The sequence below is a fragment of the Lissotriton vulgaris genome, chromosome 1_1 (genome assembly GCF_964263255.1).
Source record: "Lissotriton vulgaris chromosome 1_1, aLisVul1.2, whole genome shotgun sequence".
Classification (NCBI taxonomy): domain Eukaryota; kingdom Metazoa; phylum Chordata; class Amphibia; order Caudata; family Salamandridae; genus Lissotriton; species Lissotriton vulgaris.
This window is the reverse complement of record NC_141685.1, coordinates 250,353,018-250,380,626: the sequence shown is the minus strand read 5'-3', so window position 1 is coordinate 250,380,626 and position 27,609 is coordinate 250,353,018. Positions and strand designations below refer to the sequence as shown.

The 27,609-nt window shown below is 49.3% G+C and overlaps 2 non-coding genes across 2 annotated transcripts; one reads left to right on the top strand and one right to left on the bottom strand.

Moving 5' to 3' along the window:
- Positions 1-674: 674 nt before the first annotated feature.
- Positions 675-747, bottom strand: TRNAV-AAC (transfer RNA valine (anticodon AAC)). The gene has a single exon. It is a non-coding gene; the product is annotated as a tRNA-Val (tRNA).
- Positions 748-27,310: 26,563 nt separating this feature from the next.
- On the top strand, positions 27,311-27,382 carry TRNAE-CUC (transfer RNA glutamic acid (anticodon CUC)). The gene has a single exon. It is a non-coding gene; the product is annotated as a tRNA-Glu (tRNA).
- Positions 27,383-27,609: the final 227 nt, after the last annotated feature.

The window sequence follows — 27,609 nt, the reverse complement described above, 5'->3', positions numbered from 1 at the left end:
TGCAATTTGAAGCCCGGATAGCTCAGTCGGTAGGGCATCAGACTTTTAATCTGAGGGTCTAGGGTTCAAGTCCCTATTCGGGCGGAAGAGATTTTTTTTATTGTTATTCAGCAGATTTGAAATGGAGGCTTTTAACAGAAAATGATTTTGCTTTTTACTCTTTTATTTCGATCGCTCTAACTTTCCTCTGTTGTCATTCGGGTTTCTTAAAACAAGCAGCGATTCCACCTATTATATAAGGTTCCACTTACATTGAAGAATCAGACACTGCTTTCTGCCCACGCGGCCAACTGTGACGACCAAAATTCTGCATTCAATACATTTATGGTCTCTCAGTGATTGAAAACGTAGGCAAAGCCCTCTGATCACAAGCAAACCTCTAATTTATTCCAAACCACCCGTCCTGCCAGTGCTGCCAGGGGACCGTGTCGAGCTTTGTCACCAGTTTATATTTTATTACCCTTATGCTTGTCTGCTCGCTTTTCGGTGGAACACCTGATACACTGTTTGCAACAATGTGTCAAGATGATTTCTCCACTAGGGAGGGGAGAATTGTTTTCCATCTGACCCCACTTTTTATTTCCATAACTTTTACTTTTTTGCCACAACTTGGATTACATTCTAATAATAAAGTAATTAACTGTTGTGAGTTACTTTTTCTCAAAGGAAAAAAGTGTTTCCGCCCGGTCTCGAACCGGGGACCTTTCGCGTGTTAGGCGAACGTGATAACCACTACACTACGGAAACTGATAAGAGGCTATGGGGCACCTTTACATCCAATGAGCAGAGAGCACTGGAGACAGCTGGACTGACGCGGTGGTATGGAAGCTTCTCTATCGTCCTCTCACTGAATGCATGAACTCAATGCTGCACAAGCATCACCTCTCACTGAATGCACAGTACTCAATGCTGCACTAGCATCGCCTCTCACTGAATGCACAGTACTCAATGCTGCACAAGCCTCATCTCTCACTGAATGCACAGTACTCAATGCTGCACTAGCATCGCCTCTCACTGAATGCACAGTATTCAATGCTGCACAAGCATCGCCTCTCACTGAATGCACAGTACTCAATGCTGCGCAAGCATCGCCTCTCACTGGATGCATGAACTCAATGCTGCACAAGCATCGCCTCTCACTGAATGCACAGTACTCAATGCTGCGCAAGCATCGCCTCTCACTGGATGCATGAACTCAATGCTGCACAAGCATCGCCTCTCACTGAATGCACAGTACTCAATGCTGCACTAGCATCGTCTCTCACTGAATGCACAGTACTCAATGCTGCACAAACCTCATCTCTAACTGAATGCACAGTACTCAATGCTGCACTAGCATCGCCTCTCACTGAATGCACAGTACTCAAGGCTGCACAAGCATCGCCTCTCACTGAATGCACAGTACTCAATGCTGCACAAGCCTCATCTCTCACTGAATGCACAGTACTCAATGCTGCACTAGCATCGCCTCTCACTGAATGCACAGTACTCAATGCTGCACAAGCATCGCCTCTCACTGAATGCACAGTACTCAATGCTGCGCAAGCATCGCCTCTCACTGGATGCATGAACTCAATGCTGCACAAGCATTGCCTCTCACTGAATGCACAGTACTCAATGCTGCACAAGCATCGCCTCTCACTGGATGCACAGTACTCAATGCTGCACAAGCATCGTGTCTCACTGAAAGCACAGTACTCAAAGCTGCACAAGCATCGCCTCTCACTGAATGCACAGTACTCAATGCTGCACAAGCATCGCCTCTCACTGGATGCACAGTACTCAAGGCTGCACAAGCATCGCCTCTCACTGAATGCACAGTACTCAATGCTGCACAAGCATCGCCTCTCACTGGATGCACAGTACTCAATGCTGCACAATTATCGCCTCTCACTGGATGCACAGTACTCAATGCTGCACAAGCATCGTGTCTCACTGAAAGCACAGTACTCAATGCTGCACAAGCCTCATCTCTCACTGAATGCACAGTACTCAATGCTGCACTAGCATCGCCTCTCACTGAATGCACAGTACTCAATGCTGCGCAAGCATCGCCTCTCACTGAATGCACAGTACTCAATGCTGCGCAAGCATCGCCTCTCACTGGATGCATGAACTCAATGCTGCACAAGCATCGCCTCTCACTGAATGCACAGTACTCAATGCTGCACAAGCCTCATCTCTCACTGAATGCACAGTACTCAATGCTGCACTAGCATCGCCTCTCACTGAATGCACAGTACTCAATGCTGCACAAGCCTCATCTCTCACTGAATGCACAGTACTCAATGCTGCACTAGAATCGCCTCTCACTGAATGCACAGTACTCAATGCTGCACAAGCATCGCCTCTCACTGAATGCACAGTACTCAATGCTGCGCAAGCATCGCCTCTCACTGGATGCATGAACTCAATGCTGCACAAGCATCGCCTCTCACTGAATGCACAGTACTCAATGCTGCACAAGCATCGCCTCTCACTGAATGCACAGTACTCAATGCTGCACTAGCATCGCCTCTCACTGAATGCACAGTACTCAATGCTGCACAAACCTCATCTCTAACTGAATGCACAGTACTCAATGCTGCACTAGCATCGCCTCTCATTGAATGCACAGTACTCAATGCTGCACAAGCATCGCCTCTCACTGAATGCACAGTACTCAATGCTGCACAAACCTCATCTCTCACTGAATGCACAGTACTCAATGCTGCACTAGCATCGCCTCTCACTGAATGCACAGTACTCAATGCTGCACAAGCATCGCCTCTCACTGAATGCACAGTACTCAATGCTGCGCAAGCATCGCCTCTCACTGGATGCATGAACTCAATGCTGCACAAGCATTGCCTCTCACTGAATGCACAGTACTCAATGCTGCACAAGCATCGCCTCTCACTGGATGCACAGTACTCAATGCTGCACAAGCATCGTGTCTCACTGAAAGCACAGTACTCAATGCTGCACAAGCATCGCCTCTCACTGAATGCACAGTACTCAATGCTGCACAAGCATCGCCTCTCACTGGATGCACAGTACTCAAGGCTGCACAAGCATCGCCTCTCACTGAATGCACAGTACTCAATGCTGCACAAGCATCGCCTCTCACTGGATGCACAGTACTCAATGCTGCACAATTATCGCCTCTCACTGGATGCACAGTACTCAATGCTGCACAAGCATCGTGTCTCATTGAAAGCACAGTACTCAATGCTGCACAAGCCTCATCTCTCACTGAATGCACAGTACTCAATGCTGCACTAGCATCGCCTCTCACTGAATGCACAGTACTCAATGCTGCACAAGCATCGCCTCTCACTGAATGCACAGTACTCAATGCTGCGCAAGCATCGCCTCTCACTGGATGCATGAACTCAATGCTGCACAAGCATCACCTCTCACTGAATGCACAGTACTCAATGCTGCACAAGCATCGCCTCTCACTGAATGCACAGTACTCAATGCTGCACTAGCATCAACTCTCACTGAATGCACAGTACTCAATGCTGCACAAGCCTCATCTCTCACTGAATGCACAGTACTCAATGCTGCACTAGCATCGCCTCTCACTGAATGCACAATACTCAATGCTGCACAAGCATCGCCTCTCACTGAATGCACAGTACTCAATGCTGCGCAAGCATCGTCTCTCACTGGATGCATGAACTCAATGCTGCACAAGCATCGCCTCTCACTGAATGCACAGTACTCAATGCTGCACAAGCATCGCCTCTCACTGAATGCACAGTACTCAATGCTGCACTAGCATCGCCTTTCACTGAATGCACAGTACTCAATGCTGCGCAAGCATCGCCTCTCACTGAATGCACAGTACTCAATGCTGCGCAAGCATCGTCTCTCACTGGATGCATGAACTCAATGCTGCACAAGCATCGCCTCTCACTGAATGCACAGTACTCAATGCTGCACTAGCATCGCCTCTCACTGAATGCACAGTACTCAATGCTGCACAAACCTCATCTCTCACTGAATGCACAATACTCAATGCTGCACTAGCATCGCCTCTCACTGAATGCACAGTACTCAATGCTGCACAAGCATCGCCTCTCACTGAATGCACAGTACTCAATGCTGCGCAAGCATCGCCTCTCACTGGATGCATGAACTCAATGCTGCACAAGCATTGCCTCTCACTGAATGCACAGTACTCAATGCTGCACAAGCATCGCCTCTCACTGGATGCACAGTACTCAATGCTGCACAAGTATCGTGTCTCACTGAAAGCACCGTACTCAATGCTGCACAAGCATCGCCTCTCACTGAATGCACAGTACTCAATGCTGCACAAGCATCGCCTCTCACTGGATGCACAGTACTCAAGGCTGCACAAGTATCGCCTCTCACTGAATGCACAGTACTCAATGCTGCACAAGCATCGCCTCTGTCTGGATGCACAGTACTCAATGCTGCACAATCATCGCCTCTCACTGGATGCACAGTACTCAATGCTGCACAAGCATCGTGTCTCACTGAAAGCACAGTACTCAATGCTGCACAAGCCTCATCTCTCACTGAATGCACAGTACTCAATGCTGCACTAGCATCGCCTCTCACTGAATGCACAGTACTCAATGCTGCACAAGCATCGCCTCTCACTGGATGCACAGTACTCAAGGCTGCACAAGCATCGCCTCTCACTGAATGCACAGTACTCAATGCTGCACAAGCATCGCCTCTGTCTGGATGCACAGTACTCAATGCTGCACAATCATCGCCTCTCACTGGATGCACAGTACTCAATGCTGCACAAGCATCGTGTCTCACTGAAAGCACAGTACTCAATGCTGCACAAGCCTCATCTCTCACTGAATGCACAGTACTCAATGCTGCACTAGCACCGCCTCTCACTGAATGCACAGTACTCAATGCTGCGCAAGCATCGCCTCTCACTGGATGCATGAACTCAATGCTGCACAAGCATCGCCTCTCACTGAATGCACAGTACTCAATGCTGCACAAGCATCGCCTCTCACTGAATGCACATTACTCAATGCTGCACTAGCATCGCCTCTCACTGAATGCACAGTACTCAATGCTGCACAAGCCTCATCTCTCACTGAATGCACAGTACTCAATGCTGCACTAGCATCGCCTCTCACTGAATGCACAGTACTCAATGCTGCACAAGCATCGCCTCTCACTGAATGCACAGTACTCAATGCTGCGCAAGCATCGCCTCTCACTGGATGCATGAACTCAATGCTGCACAACCATCGCCTCTCACTGAATGCACAGTACTCAATGCTGCACAAGCATCGCCTCTCACTGGATGCACAGTACTCAATGCTGCACAACCATCGTGTCTCACTGAAAGCACAGTACTCAATGCTGCACAAGCATCGCCTCACACTGGATGCACAGTACTCAAGGCTGCACAAGCATCACCTCTCACTGAATGCACAGTACTCAATGCTGCACAAGCATAGCCACTCACTGGATGCACAGTACTCAATGCTGCACAATCATCGCCTCTCACTGGATGCACAGTATTCAATGCTGCACAAGCATCGTGTCTCACTGAAAGCACAGTACTCAATGCTGCACAAGCCTCATCTCTCACTGAATGCACAGTACTCAATGCTGCACTAGCATCGCCTCTCACTGAATGCACAGTACTCAATGCTGCACAAGCATCGCCTCTCACTGAATGCACAGTACTCAATGCTGCGCAAGCATCGCCTCTCACTGGATGCATGAACTCAATGCTGCACAAGCATTGCCTCTCACTGAATGCACAGTACTCAATGCTGCACAAGCATCGCCTCTCACTGAATGCACAGTACTCAATGCTGCACTAGCATCGCCTCTCACTGAATGTACAGTACTCAATGCTGCACAAGCCTCATCTCTCACTGAATGCACAGTACTCAATGCTGCACTAGCATCGCCTCTCACTGAATGCACAGTACTCAATGCTGCACAAGCATTGCCTCTCACTGAATGCACAGTACTCAATGCTGCACAAGCCTCATCTCTCACTGAATGCACAGTACTCAATGCTGCACTAGCATCGCCTCTCACTGAATGCACAGTACTCAATGCTGCACAAGCATCGCCTCTCACTGAATGCACAGTACTCAATGCTGCGCAAGCATCGCCTCTCACTGGATGCATGAACTCAATGCTGCACAAGCATCGCCTCTCACTGAATGCACAGTACTCAATGCTGCACAAGCATCGCCTCTCACTGGATGCACAGTACTCAATGCTGCACAAGCATCGTGTCTCACTGAAAGCACAGTACTCAATGCTGCACAAGCATCGCCTCTCACTGAATGCACAGTACTCAATGCTGCACAAGCATCGCCTCTCATTGGATGCACAGTACTCAAGGCTGCACAAGCATCGCCTCTCACTGAATGCACAGTACTCAATGCTGCACAAGCATTGCCTCTCACTGGATGCACAGTACTCAATGCTGCACAATCATCGCCTCTCACTGAATGCATGAACTCAATGCTGCACAAGCATTGCCTCTCACTGAATGCACAGTACTCAATGCTGCACACAAATCGAATCTCACTGGATGCACTGTACTCAATGCTGCGCAAGCATCGCCTCTCACTGGATGCATGAACTAAATGCTGCACAAGCATCGCCTCTCACTGAATGCACAGTAATCAATGCTGCACATGAATCGAATCTCACTGAATGCACAGTACTCAATGCTGCGCAAGCATCGCGTCTCACTGAATGCACAGTACTCAAGGCTGCACAAGCATCGCCTCTCACTGAATGCACAGTACTCAAGGCTGCACAAGCATCGCCTCTCACTGAATGCACAGTACTCAATGCTGCACAAGCATCGCCTCTCACTGAATGCATGAACTCAATGCTGCACAAGCATCGCCTCTCACTGAATGCACAGTACTCAATGCTGCACATGAATCGAATCTCACTGAATGCACAGTACTCAATGCTGCGCAAGCATCGCGTCTCACTGAATGCACAGTACTCAAGGCTGCACAAGCATCGCCTCTCACTGAATGCACAGTACTCAATGCTGCACAAGCATCGCCTCTCACTGGATGCACAGTACTCAATGCTGCACAAGCATCGTGTCTCACTGAAAGCACAGTACTGAATGCTGCACAAGCATCGCCTCTCACTGAATGCACAGTACTCAATGCTGCACAAGCATCGCCTCTCACTGGATGCACAGTACTCAATGCTGCACAAGCCTCATCTCTCACTGAATGCACAGTACTCAATGCTGCACTAGCATCGCCTCTCACTGAATGCACAGTACTCAATGCTGCACAAGCATCGCCTCTCACTGGATGCACAGTACTCAATGCTGCACAAGCATCGTGTCTCACTGAAAGCACAGTACTCAATGCTGCACAAGCATCGCCTCTCACTGAATGCACAGTACTCAATGCTGCACAAGCATCGCCTCTCACTGGATGCACAGTACTCAAGGCTGCACAAGCATCGCCTCTCACTGAATGCACAGTACTCAATGCTGCACAAGCATCGCCTCTCACTGGATGCACAGTACTCAATGCTGCACAATTATCGCCTCTCACTGGATGCACAGTACTCAATGCTGCACAAGCATCGTGTCTCACTGAAAGCACAGTACTCAATGCTGCACAAGCCTCATCTCTCACTGAATGCACAGTACTCAATGCTGCACTAGCATCGCCTCTCACTGAATGCACAGTACTCAATGCTGCGCAAGCATCGCCTCTCACTGAATGCACAGTACTCAATGCTGCGCAAGCATCGCCTCTCACTGGATGCATGAACTCAATGCTGCACAAGCATCGCCTCTCACTGAATGCACAGTACTCAATGCTGCACAAGCCTCATCTCTCACTGAATGCACAGTACTCAATGCTGCACTAGCATCGCCTCTCACTGAATGCACAGTACTCAATGCTGCACAAGCCTCATCTCTCACTGAATGCACAGTACTCAATGCTGCACTAGAATCGCCTCTCACTGAATGCACAGTACTCAATGCTGCACAAGCATCGCCTCTCACTGAATGCACAGTACTCAATGCTGCACAAGCATCGCCTCTCACTGGATGCACAGTACTCAATGCTGCACAAGCATCGTGTCTCACTGAAAGCACAGTACTCAAAGCTGCACAAGCATCGCCTCTCACTGAATGCACAGTACTCAATGCTGCACAAGCATCGCCTCTCACTGGATGCACAGTACTCAAGGCTGCACAAGCATCGCCTCTCACTGAATGCACAGTACTCAATGCTGCACAAGCATCGCCTCTCACTGGATGCACAGTACTCAATGCTGCACAATTATCGCCTCTCACTGGATGCACAGTACTCAATGCTGCACAAGCATCGTGTCTCACTGAAAGCACAGTACTCAATGCTGCACAAGCCTCATCTCTCACTGAATGCACAGTACTCAATGCTGCACTAGCATCGCCTCTCACTGAATGCACAGTACTCAATGCTGCGCAAGCATCGCCTCTCACTGAATGCACAGTACTCAATGCTGCGCAAGCATCGCCTCTCACTGGATGCATGAACTCAATGCTGCACAAGCATCGCCTCTCACTGAATGCACAGTACTCAATGCTGCACAAGCCTCATCTCTCACTGAATGCACAGTACTCAATGCTGCACTAGCATCGCCTCTCACTGAATGCACAGTACTCAATGCTGCACAAGCCTCATCTCTCACTGAATGCACAGTACTCAATGCTGCACTAGAATCGCCTCTCACTGAATGCACAGTACTCAATGCTGCACAAGCATCGCCTCTCACTGAATGCACAGTACTCAATGCTGCGCAAGCATCGCCTCTCACTGGATGCATGAACTCAATGCTGCACAAGCATCGCCTCTCACTGAATGCACAGTACTCAATGCTGCACAAGCATCGCCTCTCACTGAATGCACAGTACTCAATGCTGCACTAGCATCGCCTCTCACTGAATGCACAGTACTCAATGCTGCACAAACCTCATCTCTAACTGAATGCACAGTACTCAATGCTGCACTAGCATCGCCTCTCATTGAATGCACAGTACTCAATGCTGCACAAGCATCGCCTCTCACTGAATGCACAGTACTCAATGCTGCACAAACCTCATCTCTCACTGAATGCACAGTACTCAATGCTGCACTAGCATCGCCTCTCACTGAATGCACAGTACTCAATGCTGCACAAGCATCGCCTCTCACTGAATGCACAGTACTCAATGCTGCGCAAGCATCGCCTCTCACTGGATGCATGAACTCAATGCTGCACAAGCATTGCCTCTCACTGAATGCACAGTACTCAATGCTGCACAAGCATCGCCTCTCACTGGATGCACAGTACTCAATGCTGCACAAGCATCGTGTCTCACTGAAAGCACAGTACTCAATGCTGCACAAGCATCGCCTCTCACTGAATGCACAGTACTCAATGCTGCACAAGCATCGCCTCTCACTGGATGCACAGTACTCAAGGCTGCACAAGCATCGCCTCTCACTGAATGCACAGTACTCAATGCTGCACAAGCATCGCCTCTCACTGGATGCACAGTATTCAATGCTGCACAATTATCGCCTCTCACTGGATGCACAGTACTCAATGCTGCACAAGCATCGTGTCTCATTGAAAGCACAGTACTCAATGCTGCACAAGCCTCATCTCTCACTGAATGCACAGTACTCAATGCTGCACTAGCATCGCCTCTCACTGAATGCACAGTACTCAATGCTGCACAAGCATCGCCTCTCACTGAATGCACAGTACTCAATGCTGCGCAAGCATCGCCTCTCACTGGATGCATGAACTCAATGCTGCACAAGCATCACCTCTCACTGAATGCACAGTACTCAATGCTGCACAAGCATCGCCTCTCACTGAATGCACAGTACTCAATGCTGCACTAGCATCAACTCTCACTGAATGCACAGTACTCAATGCTGCACAAGCCTCATCTCTCACTGAATGCACAGTACTCAATGCTGCACTAGCATCGCCTCTCACTGAATGCACAATACTCAATGCTGCACAAGCATCGCCTCTCACTGAATGCACAGTACTCAATGCTGCGCAAGCATCGTCTCTCACTGGATGCATGAACTCAATGCTGCACAAGCATCGCCTCTCACTGAATGCACAGTACTCAATGCTGCACAAGCATCGCCTCTCACTGAATGCACAGTACTCAATGCTGCACTAGCATCGCCTTTCACTGAATGCACAGTACTCAATGCTGCGCAAGCATCGCCTCTCACTGAATGCACAGTACTCAATGCTGCGCAAGCATCGTCTCTCACTGGATGCATGAACTCAATGCTGCACAAGCATCGCCTCTCACTGAATGCACAGTACTCAATGCTGCACTAGCATCGCCTCTCACTGAATGCACAGTACTCAATGCTGCACAAACCTCATCTCTCACTGAATGCACAATACTCAATGCTGCACTAGCATCGCCTCTCACTGAATGCACAGTACTCAATGCTGCACAAGCATCGCCTCTCACTGAATGCACAGTACTCAATGCTGCGCAAGCATCGCCTCTCACTGGATGCATGAACTCAATGCTGCACAAGCATTGCCTCTCACTGAATGCACAGTACTCAATGCTGCACAAGCATCGCCTCTCACTGGATGCACAGTACTCAATGCTGCACAAGTATCGTGTCTCACTGAAAGCACCGTACTCAATGCTGCACAAGCATCGCCTCTCACTGAATGCACAGTACTCAATGCTGCACAAGCATCGCCTCTCACTGGATGCACAGTACTCAAGGCTGCACAAGCATCGCCTCTCACTGAATGCACAGTACTCAATGCTGCACAAGCATCGCCTCTGTCTGGATGCACAGTACTCAATGCTGCACAATCATCGCCTCTCACTGGATGCACAGTACTCAATGCTGCACAAGCATCGTGTCTCACTGAAAGCACAGTACTCAATGCTGCACAAGCCTCATCTCTCACTGAATGCACAGTACTCAATGCTGCACTAGCATCGCCTCTCACTGAATGCACAGTACTCAATGCTGCACAAGCATCGCCTCTCACTGGATGCACAGTACTCAAGGCTGCACAAGCATCGCCTCTCACTGAATGCACAGTACTCAATGCTGCACAAGCATCGCCTCTGTCTGGATGCACAGTACTCAATGCTGCACAATCATCGCCTCTCACTGGATGCACAGTACTCAATGCTGCACAAGCATCGTGTCTCACTGAAAGCACAGTACTCAATGCTGCACAAGCCTCATCTCTCACTGAATGCACAGTACTCAATGCTGCACTAGCACCGCCTCTCACTGAATGCACAGTACTCAATGCTGCGCAAGCATCGCCTCTCACTGGATGCATGAACTCAATGCTGCACAAGCATCGCCTCTCACTGAATGCACAGTACTCAATGCTGCACAAGCATCGCCTCTCACTGAATGCACATTACTCAATGCTGCACTAGCATCGCCTCTCACTGAATGCACAGTACTCAATGCTGCACAAGCCTCATCTCTCACTGAATGCACAGTACTCAATGCTGCACTAGCATCGCCTCTCACTGAATGCACAGTACTCAATGCTGCACAAGCATCGCCTCTCACTGAATGCACAGTACTCAATGCTGCGCAAGCATCGCCTCTCACTGGATGCATGAACTCAATGCTGCACAACCATCGCCTCTCACTGAATGCACAGTACTCAATGCTGCACAAGCATCGCCTCTCACTGGATGCACAGTACTCAATGCTGCACAACCATCGTGTCTCACTGAAAGCACAGTACTCAATGCTGCACAAGCATCGCCTCACACTGGATGCACAGTACTCAAGGCTGCACAAGCATCACCTCTCACTGAATGCACAGTACTCAATGCTGCACAAGCATAGCCACTCACTGGATGCACAGTACTCAATGCTGCACAATCATCGCCTCTCACTGGATGCACAGTATTCAATGCTGCACAAGCATCGTGTCTCACTGAAAGCACAGTACTCAATGCTGCACAAGCCTCATCTCTCACTGAATGCACAGTACTCAATGCTGCACTAGCATCGCCTCTCACTGAATGCACAGTACTCAATGCTGCACAAGCATCGCCTCTCACTGAATGCACAGTACTCAATGCTGCGCAAGCATCGCCTCTCACTGGATGCATGAACTCAATGCTGCACAAGCATTGCCTCTCACTGAATGCACAGTACTCAATGCTGCACAAGCATCGCCTCTCACTGAATGCACAGTACTCAATGCTGCACTAGCATCGCCTCTCACTGAATGTACAGTACTCAATGCTGCACAAGCCTCATCTCTCACTGAATGCACAGTACTCAATGCTGCACTAGCATCGCCTCTCACTGAATGCACAGTACTCAATGCTGCACAAGCATTGCCTCTCACTGAATGCACAGTACTCAATGCTGCACAAGCCTCATCTCTCACTGAATGCACAGTACTCAATGCTGCACTAGCATCGCCTCTCACTGAATGCACAGTACTCAATGCTGCACAAGCATCGCCTCTCACTGAATGCACAGTACTCAATGCTGCGCAAGCATCGCCTCTCACTGGATGCATGAACTCAATGCTGCACAAGCATCGCCTCTCACTGAATGCACAGTACTCAATGCTGCACAAGCATCGCCTCTCACTGGATGCACAGTACTCAATGCTGCACAAGCATCGTGTCTCACTGAAAGCACAGTACTCAATGCTGCACAAGCATCGCCTCTCACTGAATGCACAGTACTCAATGCTGCACAAGCATCGCCTCTCATTGGATGCACAGTACTCAAGGCTGCACAAGCATCGCCTCTCACTGAATGCACAGTACTCAATGCTGCACAAGCATTGCCTCTCACTGGATGCACAGTACTCAATGCTGCACAATCATCGCCTCTCACTGAATGCATGAACTCAATGCTGCACAAGCATTGCCTCTCACTGAATGCACAGTACTCAATGCTGCACACAAATCGAATCTCACTGGATGCACTGTACTCAATGCTGCGCAAGCATCGCCTCTCACTGGATGCATGAACTAAATGCTGCACAAGCATCGCCTCTCACTGAATGCACAGTAATCAATGCTGCACATGAATCGAATCTCACTGAATGCACAGTACTCAATGCTGCGCAAGCATCGCGTCTCACTGAATGCACAGTACTCAAGGCTGCACAAGCATCGCCTCTCACTGAATGCACAGTACTCAAGGCTGCACAAGCATCGCCTCTCACTGAATGCACAGTACTCAATGCTGCACAAGCATCGCCTCTCACTGAATGCATGAACTCAATGCTGCACAAGCATCGCCTCTCACTGAATGCACAGTACTCAATGCTGCACATGAATCGAATCTCACTGAATGCACAGTACTCAATGCTGCGCAAGCATCGCGTCTCACTGAATGCACAGTACTCAAGGCTGCACAAGCATCGCCTCTCACTGAATGCACAGTACTCAATGCTGCACAAGCATCGCCTCTCACTAGATGCACAGTACTCAATGCTGCACAAGCATCGTGTCTCACTGAAAGCACAGTACTGAATGCTGCACAAGCATCGCCTCTCACTGAATGCACAGTACTCAATGCTGCACAAGCATCGCCTCTCACTGGATGCACAGTACTCAATGCTGCACAAGCCTCATCTCTCACTGAATGCACAGTACTCAATGCTGCACTAGCATCGCCTCTCACTGAATGCACAGTACTCAATGCTGCACAAGCATCGCCTCTCACTGGATGCACAGTACTCAATGCTGCACAAGCATCGTGTCTCACTGAAAGCACAGTACTCAATGCTGCACAAGCATCGCCTCTCACTGAATGCACAGTACTCAATGCTGCACAAGCATCGCCTCTCACTGGATGCACAGTACTCAAGGCTGCACAAGCATCGCCTTCTCACTGAATGCACAGTACTCAATGCTGCACAAGCATCGCCTCTCACTGGATGCACAGTACTCAATGCTGCACAATTATCGCCTCTCACTGGATGCACAGTACTCAATGCTGCACAAGCATCGTGTCTCACTGAAAGCACAGTACTCAATGCTGCACAAGCCTCATCTCTCACTGAATGCACAGTACTCAATGCTGCACTAGCATCGCCTCTCACTGAATGCACAGTACTCAATGCTGCGCAAGCATCGCCTCTCACTGAATGCACAGTACTCAATGCTGCGCAAGCATCGCCTCTCACTGGATGCATGAACTCAATGCTGCACAAGCATCGCCTCTCACTGAATGCACAGTACTCAATGCTGCACAAGCCTCATCTCTCACTGAATGCACAGTACTCAATGCTGCACTAGCATCGCCTCTCACTGAATGCACAGTACTCAATGCTGCACAAGCCTCATCTCTCACTGAATGCACAGTACTCAATGCTGCACTAGAATCGCCTCTCACTGAATGCACAGTACTCAATGCTGCACAAGCATCGCCTCTCACTGAATGCACAGTACTCAATGCTGCGCAAGCATCGCCTCTCACTGGATGCATGAACTCAATGCTGCACAAGCATCGCCTCTCACTGAATGCACAGTACTCAATGCTGCACAAGCATCGCCTCTCACTGAATGCACAGTACTCAATTCTGCACTAGCATCGCCTCTCACTGAATGCACAGTACTCAATGCTGCACAAACCTCATCTCTAACTGAATGCACAGTACTCAATGCTGCACTAGCATCGCCTCTCATTGAATGCACAGTACTCAATGCTGCACAAGCATCGCCTCTCACTGAATGCACAGTACTCAATGCTGCACAAACCTCATCTCTCACTGAATGCACAGTACTCAATGCTGCACTAGCATCGCCTCTCACTGAATGCACAGTACTCAATGCTGCACAAGCATCGCCTCTCACTGAATGCACAGTACTCAATGCTGCGCAAGCATCGCCTCTCACTGGATGCATGAACTCAATGCTGCACAAGCATTGCCTCTCACTGAATGCACAGTACTCAATGCTGCACAAGCATCGCCTCTCACTGGATGCACAGTACTCAATGCTGCACAAGCATCGTGTCTCACTGAAAGCACAGTACTCAATGCTGCACAAGCATCGCCTCTCACTGAATGCACAGTACTCAATGCTGCACAAGCATCGCCTCTCACTGGATGCACAGTACTCAAGGCTGCACAAGCATCGCCTCTCACTGAATGCACAGTACTCAATGCTGCACAAGCATCGCCTCTCACTGGATGCACAGTACTCAATGCTGCACAATTATCGCCTCTCACTGGATGCACAGTACTCAATGCTGCACAAGCATCGTGTCTCACTGAAAGCACAGTACTCAATGCTGCACAAGCCTCATCTCTCACTGAATGCACAGTACTCAATGCTGCACTAGCATCGCCTCTCACTGAATGCACAGTACTCAATGCTGCACAAGCATCGCCTCTCACTGAATGCACAGTACTCAATGCTGCACAAGCATAGCCACTCACTGGATGCACAGTACTCAATGCTGCACAATCATCGCCTCTCACTGGATGCACAGTATTCAATGCTGCACAAGCATCGTGTCTCACTGAAAGCACAGTACTCAATGCTGCACAAGCCTCATCTCTCACTGAATGCACAGTACTCAATGCTGCACTAGCATCGCCTCTCACTGAATGCACAGTACTCAATGCTGCACAAGCATCGCCTCTCACTGAATGCACAGTACTCAATGCTGCGCAAGCATCGCCTCTCACTGGATGCATGAACTCAATGCTGCACAAGCATTGCCTCTCACTGAATGCACAGTACTCAATGCTGCACAAGCATCGCCTCTCACTGAATGCACAGTACTCAATGCTGCACTAGCATCGCCTCTCACTGAATGTACAGTACTCAATGCTGCACAAGCCTCATCTCTCACTGAATGCACAGTACTCAATGCTGCACTAGCATCGCCTCTCACTGAATGCACAGTACTCAATGCTGCACAAGCATTGCCTCTCACTGAATGCACAGTACTCAATGCTGCACAAGCCTCATCTCTCACTGAATGCACAGTACTCAATGCTGCACTAGCATCGCCTCTCACTGAATGCACAGTACTCAATGCTGCACAAGCATCGCCTCTCACTGAATGCACAGTACTCAATGCTGCGCAAGCATCGCCTCTCACTGGATGCATGAACTCAATGCTGCACAAGCATCGCCTCTCACTGAATGCACAGTACTCAATGCTGCACAAGCATCGCCTCTCACTGGATGCACAGTACTCAATGCTGCACAAGCATCGTGTCTCACTGAAAGCACAGTACTCAATGCTGCACAAGCATCGCCTCTCACTGAATGCACAGTACTCAATGCTGCACAAGCATCGCCTCTCATTGGATGCACAGTACTCAAGGCTGCACAAGCATCGCCTCTCACTGAATGCACAGTACTCAATGCTGCACAAGCATTGCCTCTCACTGGATGCACAGTACTCAATGCTGCACAATCATCGCCTCTCACTGAATGCATGAACTCAATGCTGCACAAGCATTGCCTCTCACTGAATGCACAGTACTCAATGCTGCACACAAATCGAATCTCACTGGATGCACTGTACTCAATGCTGCGCAAGCATCGCCTCTCACTGGATGCATGAACTCAATGCTGCACAAGCATCGCCTCTCACTGAATGCACAGTAATCAATGCTGCACATGAATCGAATCTCACTGAATGCACAGTACTCAATGCTGCGCAAGCATCGCGTCTCACTGAATGCACAGTACTCAAGGCTGCACAAGCATCGCCTCTCACTGAATGCACAGTACTCAAGGCTGCACAAGCATCGCCTCTCACTGAATGCACAGTACTCAATGCTGCACAAGCATCGCCTCTCACTGAATGCATGAACTCAATGCTGCACAAGCATCGCCTCTCACTGAATGCACAGTACTCAATGCTGCACATGAATCGAATCTCACTGAATGCACAGTACTCAATGCTGCGCAAGCATCGCGTCTCACTGAATGCACAGTACTCAAGGCTGCACAAGCATCGCCTCTCACTGAATGCACAGTACTCAATGCTGCACAAGCATCGCCTCTCACTGGATGCACAGTACTCAATGCTGCACAAGCATCGTGTCTCACTGAAAGCACAGTACTGAATGCTGCACAAGCATCGCCTCTCACTGAATGCACAGTACTCAATGCTGCACAAGCATCGCCTCTCACTGGATGCACAGTACTCAATGCTGCACAAGCCTCATCTCTCACTGAATGCACAGTACTCAATGCTGCACTAGCATCGCCTCTCACTGAATGCACAGTACTCAATGCTGCACAAGCATCGCCTCTCACTGGATGCACAGTACTCAATGCTGCACAAGCATCGTGTCTCACTGAAAGCACAGTACTCAATGCTGCACAAGCATCGCCTCTCACTGAATGCACAGTACTCAATGCTGCACAAGCATCGCCTCTCACTGGATGCACAGTACTCAAGGCTGCACAAGCATCGCCTCTCACTGAATGCACAGTACTCAATGCTGCACAAGCATCGCCTCTCACTGGATGCACAGTACTCAATGCTGCACAATTATCGCCTCTCACTGGATGCACAGTACTCAATGCTGCACAAGCATCGTGTCTCACTGAAAGCACAGTACTCAATGCTGCACAAGCCTCATCTCTCACTGAATGCACAGTACTCAATGCTGCACTAGCATCGCCTCTCACTGAATGCACAGTACTCAATGCTGCGCAAGCATCGCCTCTCACTGAATGCACAGTACTCAATGCTGCGCAAGCATCGCCTCTCACTGGATGCATGAACTCAATGCTGCACAAGCATCGCCTCTCACTGAATGCACAGTACTCAATGCTGCACAAGCCTCATCTCTCACTGAATGCACAGTACTCAATGCTGCACTAGCATCGCCTCTCACTGAATGCACAGTACTCAATGCTGCACAAGCCTCATCTCTCACTGAATGCACAGTACTCAATGCTGCACTAGAATCGCCTCTCACTGAATGCACAGTACTCAATGCTGCACAAGCATCGCCTCTCACTGAATGCACAGTACTCAATGCTGCGCAAGCATCGCCTCTCACTGGATGCATGAACTCAATGCTGCACAAGCATCGCCTCTCACTGAATGCACAGTACTCAATGCTGCACAAGCATCGCCTCTCACTGAATGCACAGTACTCAATGCTGCACTAGCATCGCCTCTCACTGAATGCACAGTACTCAATGCTGCACAAACCTCATCTCTAACTGAATGCACAGTACTCAATGCTGCACTAGCATCGCCTCTCATTGAATGCACAGTACTCAATGCTGCACAAGCATCGCCTCTCACTGAATGCACAGTACTCAATGCTGCACAAACCTCATCTCTCACTGAATGCACAGTACTCAATGCTGCACTAGCATCGCCTCTCACTGAATGCACAGTACTCAATGCTGCACAAGCATCGCCTCTCACTGAATGCACAGTACTCAATGCTGCGCAAGCATCGCCTCTCACTGGATGCATGAACTCAATGCTGCACAAGCATTGCCTCTCACTGAATGCACAGTACTCAATGCTGCACAAGCATCGCCTCTCACTGGATGCACAGTACTCAATGCTGCACAAGCATCGTGTCTCACTGAAAGCACAGTACTCAATGCTGCACAAGCATCGCCTCTCACTGAATGCACAGTACTCAATGCTGCACAAGCATCGCCTCTCACTGGATGCACAGTACTCAAGGCTGCACAAGCATCGCCTCTCACTGAATGCACAGTACTCAATGCTGCACAAGCATCGCCTCTCACTGGATGCACAGTACTCAATGCTGCACAATTATCGCCTCTCACTGGATGCACAGTACTCAATGCTGCACAAGCATCGTGTCTCACTGAAAGCACAGTACTCAATGCTGCACAAGCCTCATCTCTCACTGAATGCACAGTACTCAATGCTGCACTAGCATCGCCTCTCACTGAATGCACAGTACTCAATGCTGCACAAGCATCGCCTCTCACTGAATGCACAGTACTCAATGCTGCGCAAGCATCGCCTCTCACTGGATGCATGAACTCAATGCTGCACAAGCATCGCCTCTCACTGAATGCACAGTACTCAATGCTGCACAAGCATCGCCTCTCACTGAATGCACAGTACTCAATGCTGCACTAGCATCAACTCTCACTGAATGCACAGTACTCAATGCTGCACAAGCCTCATCTCTCACTGAATGCACAGTACTCAATGCTGCACTAGCATCGCCTCTCACTGAATGCACAATACTCAATGCTGCACAAGCATCGCCTCTCACTGAATGCACAGTACTCAATGCTGCGCAAGCATCGTCTCTCACTGGATGCATGAACTCAATGCTGCACAAGCATCGCCTCTCACTGAATGCACAGTACTCAATGCTGCACAAGCATCGCCTCTCACTGAATGCACAGTACTCAATGCTGCACTAGCATCGCCTCTCACTGAATGCACAGTACTCAATGCTGCGCAAGCATCGCCTCTCACTGAATGCACAGTACTCAATGCTGCGCAAGCATCGTCTCTCACTGGATGCATGAACTCAATGCTGCACAAGCATCGCCTCTCACTGAATGCACAGTACTCAATGCTGCACAAGCATCGCCTCTCACTGAATGCACAGTACTCTATGCTGCACTAGCATCGCCTCTCACTGAATGCACAGTACTCAATGCTGCACAAACCTCATCTCTCACTGAATGCACAATACTCAATGCTGCACTAGCATCGCCTCTCACTGAATGCACAGTACTCAATGCTGCACAAGCATCGCCTCTCACTGAATGCACAGTACTCAATGCTGCGCAAGCATCGCCTCTCACTGGATGCATGAACTCAATGCTGCACAAGCATTGCCTCTCACTGAATGCACAGTACTCAATGCTGCACAAGCATCGCCTCTCACTGGATGCACAGTACTCAATGCTGCACAAGTATCGTGTCTCACTGAAAGCACCGTACTCAATGCTGCACAAGCATCGCCTCTCACTGAATGCACAGTACTCAATGCTGCACAAGCATCGCCTCTCACTGGATGCACAGTACTCAAGGCTGCACAAGCATCGCCTCTCACTGAATGCACAGTACTCAATGCTGCACAAGCATCGCCTCTGTCTGGATGCACAGTACTCAATGCTGCACAATCATCGCCTCTCACTGGATGCACAGTACTCAATGCTGCACAAGCATCGTGTCTCACTGAAAGCACAGTACTCAATGCTGCACAAGCCTCATCTCTCACTGAATGCACAGTACTCAATGCTGCACTAGCATCGCCTCTCACTGAATGCACAGTACTCAATGCTGCACAAGCATCGCCTCTCACTGGATGCACAGTACTCAAGGCTGCACAAGCATCGCCTCTCACTGAATGCACAGTACTCAATGCTGCACAAGCATCGCCTCTGTCTGGATGCACAGTACTCAATGCTGCACAATCATCGCCTCTCACTGGATGCACAGTACTCAATGCTGCACAAGCATCGTGTCTCACTGAAAGCACAGTACTCAATGCTGCACAAGCCTCATCTCTCACTGAATGCACAGTACTCAATGCTGCACTAGCATCGCCTCTCACTGAATGCACAGTACTCAATACTGCGCAAGCATCGCCTCTCACTGGATGCATGAACTCAATGCTGCACAAGCATCGCCTCTCACTGAATGCACAGTACTCAATGCTGCACAAGCATCGCCTCTCACTGAATGCACAGTACTCAATGCTGCACTAGCATCGCCTCTCACTGAATGCACAGTACTCAATGCTGCACAAGCCTCATCTCTCACTGAATGCACAGTACTCAATGCTGCACTAGCATCGCCTCTCACTGAATGCACAGTACTCAATGCTGCACAAGCATCGCCTCTCACTGAATGCACAGTACTCAATGCTGCGCAAGCATCGCCTCTCACTGGATGCATGAACTCAATGCTGCACAACCATCGCCTCTCACTGAATGCACAGTACTCAATGCTGCACAAGCATCGCCTCTCACTGGATGCACAGTACTCAATGCTGCACAAGCATCGTGTCTCACTGAAAGCACAGTACTCAATGCTGCACAAGCATCGCCTCTCACTGAATGCACAGCACTCAATGCTGCACAAGCATCGCCTCACACTGGATGCACAGTACTCAAGGCTGCACAAGCATCACCTCTCACTGAATGCACAGTACTCAATGCTGCACAAGCATAGCCACTCACTGGATGCACAGTACTCAATGCTGCACAATCATCGCCTCTCACTGGATGCACAGTATTCAATGCTGCACAAGCATCGTGTCTCACTGAAAGCACAGTACTCAATGCTGCACAAGCCTCATCTCTCACTGAATGCACAGTACTCAATGCTGCACTAGCATCGCCTCTCACTGAATGCACAGTACTCAATGCTGCACAAGCATCGCCTCTCACTGAATGCACAGTACTCAATGCTGCGCAAGCATCGCCTCTCACTGGATGCATGAACTCAATGCTGCACAAGCATCGCCTCTCACTGAATGCACAGTACTCAATGCTGCACAAGCATCGCCTCTCACTGAATGCACAGTACTCAATGCTGCACTAGCATCGCCTCTCACTGAATGTACAGTACTCAATGCTGCACAAGCCTCATCTCTCACTGAATGCACAGTACTCAATGCTGCACTAGCATCGCCTCTCACTGAATGCACAGTACTCAATGCTGCACAAGCATTGCCTCTCACTGAATGCACAGTACTCAATGCTGCACAAGCCTCATCTCTCACTGAATGCACAGTACTCAATGCTGCACTAGCATCGCCTCTCACTGAATGCACAGTACTCAATGCTGCACAAGCATCGCCTCTCACTGAATGCACAGTACTCAATGCTGCGCAAGCATCGCCTCTCACTGGATGCATGAACTCAATGCTGCACAAGCATCGCCTCTCACTGAATGCACAGTACTCAATGCTGCACAAGCATCGCCTCTCACTGGATGCACAGTACTCAATGCTGCACAAGCATCGTGTCTCACTGAAAGCACAGTACTCACTGCTGCACAAGCATCGCCTCTCACTGAATGCACAGTACTCAATGCTGCACAAGCATCGCCTCTCATTGGATGCACAGTACTCAAGGCTGCACAAGCATCGCCTCTCACTGAATGCACAGTACTCAATGCTGCACAAGCATTGCCTCTCACTGGATGCACAGTACTCAATGCTGCACAATCATCGCCTCTCACTGAATGCATGAACTCAATGCTGCACAAGCATTGCCTCTCACTGAATGCACAGTACTCAATGCTGCACACAAATCGAATCTCACTGGATGCACTGTACTCAATGCTGCACAAGCATCGCCTCTCACTGCATGCACAGTACTCAATGCTGCACAAGCATCGCCTCTCACTGAATGCACAGTACTCAATGCTGCACAAGCATCGCCTCTCACTGGATGCACAGTACTCAATGCTGCACAAGCATTGCCTCTCACTGAATGCACAGTACTCAATGCTGCACAAGCATCGCCTCTCACTGAATGCACAGTACTCAATGCTGCGCAAGCATCGCCTCTCACTGGATGCATGAACTCAATGCTGCACAAGCATCGCCTCTCACTGAATGCACAGTACTCAATGCTGCACATGAATCGAATCTCACTGAATGCACAGTACTCAATGCTGCGCAAGCATCGCGTCTCACTGAATGCACAGTACTCAAGGCTGCACAAGCATCGCCTCTCACTGAATGCACAGTACTCAAGGCTGCACAAGCATCGCCTCTCACTGAATGCACAGTACTCAATGCTGCACAAGCATCGCCTCTCACTGAATGCATGAACTCAATGCTGCACAAGCATCGCCTCTCACTGAATGCACAGTACTCAATGCTGCACATGAATCGAATCTCACTGAATGCACAGTACTCAATGCTGCGCAAGCATCGCGTCTCACTGAATGCACAGTACTCAAGGCTGCACAAGCATCGCCTCTCACTGAATGCACAGTACTCAATGCTGCACAAGCATCGCCTCTCACTGGATGCACAGTACTCAATGCTGCACAAGCATCGCCTCTCACTGGATGCACAGTACTCAATGCTGCACAAGCATCGTGTCTCACTGAAAGCACAGTACTCAATGCTGCACAAGCATCGCCTCTCACTGGATGCACAGTACTCAATGCTGTACAAGCATCGCCTCTCACTGGATGCACAGTACTCAAGGCTGCACAAGCATCGCCCCTCTCTGAATGCACAGTACTCAATGCTGCACAAGCATCGCCTCTCACTGGATGCACAGTACTCAATGCTGCACAATCATCGCCTCTCACTGGATGCACAGTACTCAATGCTGCACAAGCATCGTGTCTCACTGAAAGCACAGTACTCAATGCTGCACAAGCATCATCTCTCACTGAATGCACAGTACTCCATGCTGCACAAGCATCGACTCTCACTGAATGCACAGTACTCAATGCTGCACAAGCATCATCTCTCACTGAATGCACAGTGCTCAATGCTGCACAAGCATCGCCTCTCACTGGATGCACAGTACTCAATGCTGCACAATCATCGCCTCTCACTGGATGCACAGTACTCAATGCTGCACAAGCATCGTGTCTCACTGAAAGCACAGTACTCAATGCTGCACAAGCATCGCCTCTCACTGAATGCATGAACTCAATGCTGCACAAGCATCGCCTCTCACTGAATGCACAGTACTCAATGCTGCACATGAATCGAATCTCACTGAATGCACAGTACTCAATGCTGCGCAAGCATCGCGTCTCACTGAATGCACAGTACTCAAGGCTGCACAAGCATCGCCTCTCACTGAATGCACAGTACTCAAGGCTGCACAAGCATCGCCTCTCACTGGATGCACAGTACTCAATGCTGCACAAGCATCGCCTCTCACTGGATGCACAGTACTCAATGCTGCACAAGCATCGCCTCTCACTGGATGCACAGTACTCAATGCTGCACAAGCATCGTGTCTCACTGAAAGCACAGTACTCAATGCTGCACAAGCATCGCCTCTCACTGGATGCACAGTACTCAATGCTGTACAAGCATCACCTCTCTCTGGATACACAGTACTCAAGGCTGCACAAGCATCGCCTCTCACTGAATGCACAGTACTCAATGCTGCACAAGCATCGCCTCTCACTGGATGCACAGTACTCAATGTTGCACAATCATCGCCTCTCACTGGATGCACAGTACTCAATGCTGCACAAGCATCGTGTCTCACTGAAAGCACAGTACTCAATGCTGCACAAGCATCATCTCTCACTGAATGCACAGTACTCCATGCTGCACAAGCATCGACTCTCACTGAATGCACAGTACTCAATGCTGCACAAGCATCATCTCTCACTGAATGCACAGTACTCAATGCTGCACAAGCATCGCCTCTCACTGGATGCACAGTACTCAATGCTGCACAATCATCACCTCTCACTGGATGCACAGTACTCAATGCTGCACAAGCATCGTGTCTCACTGAAAGCACAGTACTCAATGCTGCACAAGCATCATCTCTCACTGAATGCACAGTACTCCATGCTGCACAAGCATCGACTCTCACTGAATGCACAGTACTCAATGCTGCACAAGCATCATCTCTCACTGAATGCACAGTACTCAATGCTGCACAAGCATCGTCTCTCACTGAATGCACAGTACTCAATGCTGCACACGTATCGTATCTCTCACTGAATGCACAGTACTCAATGCTGTACAAGCATCGCCTCTCACTGGATGCACAGTACTCAAGGCTGCACAAGCATCGCCTCTCACTGAATGCACAGTACTCAATGCTGCACAAGCATCGCCTCTCACTGGATGCACAGTACTCAATGCTGCACAAGCATCGCCTCTCACTGGATGCACAGTACTCAATGCTGCACAAGCATCGCCTCTCACTGGATGCACAGTACTCAATGCTGCACAAGCATCGTGTCTCACTGAAAGCACAGTACTCAATGCTGCACAAGCATCATCTCTCACTGAATGCACAGTACTCCATGCTGCACAAGCATCGTGTCTCACTGAAAGCACAGTACTCAATGATGCACAAGCATCGCCTCTCACTGAATGCATGAACTCAATGCTGCACAAGCATCGCCTCTCACTGAATGCACAGTACTCAATGCTGCACATGAATCGAATCTCACTGAATGCACAGTACTAAATGCTGCGCAAGCATCGCGTCTCACTGAATGCACAGTACTCAAGGCTGCACAAGCATCGCCTCTCACTGAATGCACAGTACTCAAGGCTGCACAAGCATCGCCTCTCACTGAATGCACAGTACTCAATGCTGCACAAGCATCGCCTCTCACTGGATGCACAGTACTCAATGCTGCACAAGCATCGCCTCTCACTGGATGCACAGTACTCAATGCTGCACAAGCATCGTGTCTCACTGAAAGCACAGTACTCAATGCTGCACAAGCATCGCCTCTCACTGGATGCACAGTACTCAATGCTGTACAAGCATCACCTCTCACTGGATGCACAGTACTCAAGGCTGCACAAGCATCGCCTCTCACTGAATGCACAGTACTCAATGCTGCACAAGCATCGCCTCTCACTGGATGCACAGTACTCAAAGCTGCACAATCATCGCCTCTCACTGGATGCACAGTACTCAATGCTGCACAAGCATCGTGTCTCACTGAAAGCACAGTACTCAATGCTGCACAAGCATCATCTCTCACTGAATGCACAGTACTCCATGCTGCACAAGCATCGACTCTCACTGAATGCACAGTACTCAATGCTGCACAAGCATCATCTCTCACTGAATGCACAGTACTCAATGCTGCAGAAGCATCGCCTCTCACTGGATGCACAGTACTCAATGCTGCACAATCATCGCCTCTCACTGGATGCACAGTACTCAATGCTGCACAAGCATCGTGTCTCACTGAAAGCACAGTACTCAATGCTGCACAAGCATCATCTCTCACTGAATGCACAGTACTCCATGCTGCACAAGCATCGACTCTCACTGAATGCACAGTACTCAATGCTGCACAAGCATCATCTCTCACTGAATGCACAGTACTCAATGCTGCACAAGCATCGTCTCTCACTGAATGCACAGTACTCAATGCTGCACACGTATCGTATCTCTCACTGAATGCACAGTACTCAATGCTGTACAAGCATCGCCTCTCACTGGATGCACAGTACTCAAGGCTGCACAAGCATCGCCTCTCACTGAATGCACAGTACTCAATGCTGCACAAGCATCGCCTCTCACTGGATGCACAGTACTCAATGCTGCACAAGCATCGCCTCTCACTGGATGCACAGTACTCAATGCTGCACAAGCATCACCTCTCACTGGATGCACAGTACTCAATGCTGCACAAGCATTGTGTCTCACTGAAAGCACAGTACTCAATGCTGCACAAGCATCATCTCTCACTGAATGCACAGTACTCCATGCTGCACAAGCATCACCTCTCACTGAATGCACAGCACTCAAGGCTGCAGAAGCATCGCCTCTCACTGAATGCACAGTACTCAATGCTGCACAAGCATCGCCTCTCACTGAATGCACAGTACTCAATGCTGCACAAGCATCGCCTCTCACTGAATGCTCATCACTGTGGGCTGCAGTAAGAGATCTCTCACTCAATGCACATTTCGCTGATCGCTCCATGGTAAACAGACTCTCACTGACTGCATGTCACTGAAAACATGAGAGCACGTGAGCTCTCAATGGATGCTCATGCCTGAACCCTGCACAGATGAAATATCCGACAGTGAATATGTGCGAGTGAAAGCTGCAGAGCTATGGCCTCTCTCACTGAATCCAGGTCACTGACCCTGCGCAGCTGAGTGTACCACACTCACATCTAATAGGAATCTCACTGAACACCAGTGAGCGATGCACAGAAAAGAGCTCCCTGTGCACGTGAGTAGCTCTCACTGAATGCAGATCACTGACCCTGCGCAGCTGAGTGTACCACACTCGCATCTAATAGGAATCTCACTGAACACCAGTGAGCGATGCACAGATAAGAGCTCCCTGTGCACATATGTAGCTCTCACTGATCGGAGGTCACTGAATGCTGCACAGCTGAGGTCTCTCACTGAAGGGAGATCCTTGGACCTTTCCCTGTCACCCCGACCTCGGTCTCTCTTAAATGCGTCTTTATTTTGTCCGTTTCCTTACGTTGTAGTCTGCTACAGTTTTGTAACTTCTTTATGATACTTACCTGTTTTTGGGGTTTTCTGTAAAAGCATTGGTAGGATGAAAATGATTATACATAGCGCCTCCATCCAACATTGTCACATCGAAACCCAGCGCTGCATCTTTGTAGTCATGAGGGGCTGTACAAGAAATGTGTACCAGCGCTGCCTGGTGGTCTAGTGGTTAGGATTCGGCGCTCTCACCGCCGTGGCCCGGGTTCGATTCCCGGTCAGGGAAGCGGACTTTTTTACTCTTTATTTCAAAACTGTTCGATTGATTGTGCTTTTGGTGGAATTTTAAAATAGAATCTCATGTTTTATGACACTGATTACTTAATAATGGGCCCAATATTCGATGCATGTATAACACATGGTTAAAATTTTAAACATCTTAGTGACATAGGGGTTTTTATTAATCTTTTGATTTCTGTTGTCGCCCCCTCCCCCCACTGATGGGCCATTGGA